The sequence below is a fragment of the Triticum aestivum genome, chromosome 5D (assembly GCF_018294505.1).
Source record: "Triticum aestivum cultivar Chinese Spring chromosome 5D, IWGSC CS RefSeq v2.1, whole genome shotgun sequence".
Lineage (NCBI taxonomy): Eukaryota > Viridiplantae > Streptophyta > Magnoliopsida > Poales > Poaceae > Triticum > Triticum aestivum.
In genome coordinates, this window is record NC_057808.1 from 117681697 (window position 1) to 117688281 (window position 6585).

The window sequence follows — 6585 nt, forward strand, 5'->3', positions numbered from 1 at the left end:
TAGCTACTACCTATGGACCTGTAGGTCTGTGGTAAACTACTCACGCTTCATCGGAGGGGCAATAGGGTTGATGTAGATGCCCTCCATGATCGAATCCCCCTCCGGCAGATCACTGGAAAAGGCCCCAAGATGGGATCTCACGGGAACAGAAGGTTGCGGTGGCGGAAAAGTATTTTGGTGGATGCCTTTGAGGGTTTTGGAATATTTTAAGATTTATAGAGCTGAGAGGGAGGTCGGTGGACTCCCAAGGGCCCCACAAGCTAGGGTCACCCCCCCTAGGGCGCACCCCTACGGCTTGTCGTTGCCTCGTGGGTCTTCTGACTTCATCTCAAGTCTCGTAGGTGACTTTTGGTCCAAGAAAAATCATCGTAAAGTTTTATTCCATTTGGACTCCGTTTGATATTCCTTTTCTGCGAAACTCAAAAACAAGGGAAAAATAGAAACTGGCATTGAGCCCTGGGTTAATAAATTAGTCCAAAAAATAATATAAATAGCATATTAATGCATATAAAACATCCAAAATAGATAATATAATAGCATGGAACAATCAAAAATTATAGATACGTTGGAGACGTATCACCTACTCACACATCATCAGAAGGGCAACAAGGTTGATGTAGAGGCCCTCCATGATCGAATCCCCCTCCGACGGAGTACTGGAAAAGGTTTCTAGATGGGATCTCACGGGGATAGAAACTTGCGGCGGCGGAAAAGTATTTTTGGTGTTCCCTCGGGTATACGGGGAATATTTGTGTATTTATAGAGCAAACATTAGGTGGCCCACAAGCTTGCGGGCGCGCCCTCCAAGCTTGTGGCTAACTGGTGGCCCCTCTGACCTCCTCCCGAAGGTTCCTAGCTGTCTTCTGGTCCAAGAAAAATCCTCAAAAAAATTCGTTCCGTTTGGTATTGATTTTCTATAAAAGACAAAAACAAGGAAAAACAGCAACTGACACTTGGCACTAGGTTAATAGGTTAGTCCTAAAAGATGATATAAAATAGCATAATAATGCATATAAAACATCCAAGACGGATAATTTAATAGCATGGAACAATAAAAAATTATAGATACGTTGGAAACGTATCATTAGGCAATCTTCATCGACCTTCATGCCTCCATGATGATCCGCCGGAGAGTGAACTAAAGACTTATTACACTTGAAGACTGCGATCTTCCAGTCGGTTAGGCGTCATGTTCTGAGCATCCAAGAGTCATTGTGGATTGCCGATGAACAAAGTCTGTGAAGGTTTGGAAGTCTGCCTTGAAGACTTACATGAGTGATTGGGCGAGGTCTAGGTGACCTTAGATCAAGGAGAATAAGGTGAAGACAAGGTCTTCTGAGTTCAATCTTAGCCTTCCTAACCAGACGTACAACCGTCACAGCAGTTGGAACTGGTCAAACAAATCACTGTCTTCCCCGAGCTACTGGTTTCATCCTCTCTCTCTCTCTCTCTCTCTCTCTCTCTCTCTCTCTCTCTCTCTCTCTTACAGCGTCATACTGTGAATCCTTTGCATGATTGTCTATGTTGGAAGATATACCCTGAAGCCATTCGTCTGTTTGCTCATTTGTCTTCATGGTCTTGTGTTTATCATCAATGCATGCATTCATGTATGTGGTCTACAACTTCTACGAATGCTCATCTTAATCATCATTGTCGTTAGATCCTATATTGCTTCCGCTACCTTCAAAGACATTGCCTGTTTTCGAAGCCTTTCATGAAAATCGCCTATTCACCCCCTCTAGTCGATAACTAGCACTTTCACATATGCTAAATATTGCTTATTTTAATAAATTGTTTAATTATGAAATGCCTGTGCATAGGAAATGGGTTAGACTTAAATGTGATAATTACATGCCATATGATGATCTCTTGGTGCTTCAATTCATACCATTTATGTGAGCATCATTGATATCTCAAGACTATCTTAATGGTTATAAAGAAAGAGCTTGTTGGGAAACAACTCATTAGTTATCATTTTTATTTTGTGTGTCAGCATGATTATTTTTATTGTATTAATTTTGTATCTTTGCTTTTGACTTTTGTGCGAAGTAAAGCCTTTAGGATGATTTGGATGATTGTTGATTTGATCCTGTGCAGAAACAAAAACTTTTGCATCCAATAGTGGATTTTTCATTATGTATTGGAACATGATCAATTCCTAAATTTACACGGTATTGGGCTACAATTTTTTTACGTTGTACTAATTTTTCAGAATTTTTGGAGTTACAGAAGTGTGACTAAAAATTCCATCATTGCGTATTATTCTGTTTTAGACATGTTCTCTTTTTATTGCATAGTGTGCTTATTTTGAAGTTTCTATGGATTATATCAGAGGTATAAGTCATGAAGATGATATAATACATTAGGTATTGTGCAAAAAAATTATGAATCTATTTATGATAGTACCTAAGTTAATGATTTATTTGATTATACTAATGCATCTCATGAGGTTTTGTTGAGTTTTTCTGATTGAAATTTTTTAGTTTTGGGTGAGATGACGATGGATGAAAGAACAAGGAGTGACAAGAAGCTAAGCTTGGGGATGCCCAAGGCATCCCAAGGTAATATTCAAGGAAGTCTTCACTGGAAACTTTCAGTGTCAGGAGTATTCTCGCTGAAATCTTGAGTAAGGAAGTGATCTTGAGTAAACACTGGTATAATCCCAAAACCGCTTCACATTTGGAAAATTAAGGTATCTTTAAAAATAGAAGTCTTCATGATAAGGAAGTGATCTTGAGTAAGGACAACTTGACAAAGCATAGTTGGGAGGGTAGTAAATGATGTTGTTTTTGTGATCAAGATGAATCCATCCAACATCTTCTTCTCGAATGTCCACTAGCCAAGTTACTATGGCGTACAGTTCATGTGGCCTTCAATGTCGGTCCTCCAAATAGCATTGGCACTTTGTTTGGGACATGGTTAAAGGGAGTAGAGTCTAAAACAATGGTGCATATTCGAGTCGAGTGTGTGCATTACTTTGGGCTACCGAAACTGACGGAATGACGTGATTTTTAGCAAATAAAACATCAAAAGAAATTGCAGGTCGTCTGCAGGGCAACTGGTTGGATCCGTACGTGGTCATTACTCAGTCATGCGGAAGTCAAGGAGCCTATGGTTTATGGGTGCAACTGTTGGAAGGCAGTAGCACGGGATACGTACAATTGGTTTGGATGACGGTCCAACAATAGGATATGTTTATAGTTATCTTGTCTTATTTTTTTACGGTTGTGGCAATTTGTATTTTTTCACCTTGATTTGCGAACTTGTATCCGTACTTGATGGATAGTTTGGTTAATAATACGGTTGCATGCATCATTTTATGCAGAGACCAGGTATAATCCTCCTTTTCAAAAAAAAACCATTGGGCGTTGGAGACAAGAACGTCCATATGGGGAGCAAGCCGCATGGAGATGACTTTAGCAATGATTTTGGCGATGGTATGGATTAGGCTAATGGGCCTATAATCGGAGATGTCCTCCGCGTTGTACTTCTTGGGCAAGAGCACAACATTAACGGAGTTTAGTTATTGGAGATTGGACGTGTGAAGAGACTCAAACCAATGAATGACTGTCATGATATCGTGTTTGACGACCTCCCAACACTTCTTGAAAAAGATGTCTGTGAGATCATCTGGGCCAGGAGCCTTGCCAATCGACATCTCCTTAAGGCGAGGGCGATGGAAGCAGTGGTGTCATCGTCTGTGTGTAGCGTGGCTAGGGTAGTTTTGGAGAAGTTGATGGCGTGGCCCGTGGCGTGTGCGAAATTGTTTAGGAGAATTTTAAGGGTTGAGGCGGCTGAGGGAGAGGCGGCTGCGACGATGAGTGTGTCATCAGTGTATTGGAGGACAGTGGGGGGCAGGTGGGAGAAGATGGGGTGGTGGAGGGACGGGTCAGAGTTCTGGACGATGAGCTGCTGGAGAAGGTCGGCTACGATGAGGAAGAGGTAGGGTGAGACAGGGTCTCCCTTCCTCAACCCATTTTTGCATTGAATCAAATTGCCTGGGATCCCATTCAAAAGTACTGCCGTTTTGCCTGTGTGGAGAAGATTCTGTATCCAACTGCGGAAGAGAAGTGAGAGCCCACGAACTTCCAGGATTTTGTCGAGGACAGGCCATGCTACTGAATCGAAGGCTTTTTTGAAGTCTAACTTAAAGACCATCGTTGGTTTTTTTGTGTGTGGCAAGAGCTAATAAGATCAGCTGCAAACACAAAGTTTTCGGCGATGTTTCTACCAGAGATGAAGCCAGTCTGGTTGCCATGAACCAGTAGAGGGATGAGCGCCTTTAGACGAGAAGTGATCACTTTGGCGACGGCTTTGATCGGGCAGTTTTGTAGTGAGATGGGCCTAAAGGCGTCCGGCATGGTTGGCGCCTCTTTTTTGGGGAGGAGGACGATGTGGGCACGATTTAGGCGTTCAGTGTCTGCTAAGCCTTGATGGAATAAGGAGAAGAAGGACAGGATTGGATTTTTGACTAAAGGCCAGAAGGATCTGTAGAAAGAGGGTCCGAACCCGTCCGGTCCAGGGCTGGCTTGGGGATTCATTGTGAAGAACGCGAGCTTGATTTCCTCTTCGGAGAAGGGCTCATCTAAGGTGTGTAACCCGGCCACCGGTTGTGGGTAAATAGAATTTAGATCAAAGGCCCAGGATGTTGGAACGGCGGCGCCAATTAGTGACACGAAGAAGTCATGTAGGATTTCAGCTTTTTGCTGGTGAGCAGAGTATTCAGAGCCATCTCGAGAGAGAGTGAAGATTTTGTTTTTGCGTAGGCATTGAGAGGCAGACATGTGAAAGAACTTAGTGTTCTCACCACCGTTTATGGCACGTGAAACCTTTGCACGCCAGCGTCAATATGACATTTTTTTTCCTGGATGGTGCATTTGAGTATGGAGACGATGATTTTGCGCGTGAGAGACTCTGAGGGAGATAGAGGTATGTTTTCCTCCATGAGATCTAGGGCAGAGATGGCAGCGTGGCAGCGGGCTTCGCGGAGGGGGTGGGAATGCGCGAGCGCGCCCATTTTTGAGGCGGGTACGTGATTTTTTAAGCGCGGCAACGAGGGAAGCGGCAGCGTTGGAAGGTGGTGAGGGCAGAGAGGCCCAAATTTGGTTGATGATGTCGCCGCAGGGCCGTGAAGTGGCCCAGCCCGGTTCAAATTTGAAAAAATTGGAACGTGGGATGGTGGTGGTGACATGGATGAGGAGTGGGACGTGATCGGACGTGAAGCGTGTGCGAGAGGACAGGGAGGTGTTAGGGAAGGCATCTGCCCATGCTAGGTTAAAGAAAACCCGATCTATTCGTTCTAATGTGGGAGTAGCTCGATTGTTCGACCAGGTAAACCTGCGATCGAGTAGGGGCAGTTCGATGAGGGCTAGATCATCCAAGGTTTGGTTAAAGGCAGTGGCTTCAGCGTGGTGGAACGCAGGGTTGTTTTTCTCAGACAGGAAGCGGATGAGGTTAAAGTCCCCAGCAATAATCCAGGGGGTGTCGTCGGGTTGCGAGATGGACGAGAGCTCGCTTAAGAAAGCTTGCTTGAGTGATCGTGATGATGGAGCGTATATGTTTGTGATAGCAATGGGTTGGGTGCAGACAACTGTGCGTAGGAGTAGGGTAGAAGAGAAGGTTAGGTGTGAGTAAGAGACGACTTGGAAGAAGGTGGAGTTGAGGGCAGAGATAGTGCCACCAGCGGATCCGACGGCTGGCAGCGAGAAAGCTTGATCCAACGTGCGTGGCAGAAAAGATTTTAGTTTAGGTGCAGGGAGGTTTTCGAGTTTTGATTCTTGCAAGAGGGTTACGTGTGGTTTAGTCGTCATTAGTTCGGTGAGAACGTCAGCGCATTTATCATCATCGCCAAGGCCACGTACATTCCAGAAGCAAATTAAAAAAGGTGTCATTACTCATAAGGTTTGTTAATGCACCAGATAACAAAGGCGGGGTACAACAGGCGTACAGTTACAAAAGTTACGCGCGGGGTCCGGAGTGGCAGTGGTACATGCAACAGCGTTTTTAGCAACCAAAAGTACAAGTAAACGGCAGCAACGAACGGGGAGGTAATGGTGGCGGAGACGGGCAAGAACGCGCCACCGGGCCAAGGTCGCAGAAGGTGCAGATCATGGAGCCTCATCGTCACCAGAGGCAGAGGCCTCGGATCCAAGGATGGCGTCCACCTGGCCGTCGTCGGCGCCGCAGAGCAGCGCAATGGCAGCGAGGTCTTCGGTGGATGCAGGAGGGGCGTCGGACTGATGTAGACGGGCTTCCTGGATAGCGCGGTCGATGGTCGTGCCAACATCCGAGGCGGAGAGGCGTGCCGCCTTGGCCTTGACGGCCCTGGCGAGCATGGGGGAGTACTTGGCCTCCTTGCCAGCCAGCCGCGCGCTCCGCCGCAACTTGTCCTTGGAGACGGACTGGTCGCGTGCTGTTTTGCGGTGCTCCCTGCGAATGATACACTAGTGAGTATCCAGATCCTGCAGGGGGAGAGCTGCATCCATGGCGGTCTCAGTCAGTGGCAGAGAAGCAGGGGCAAAAGATTGTGTTGATTGAGCGGGGGAGGGGTAGGGGGATTACCAGCATCACGTGAAGACTCGCCAG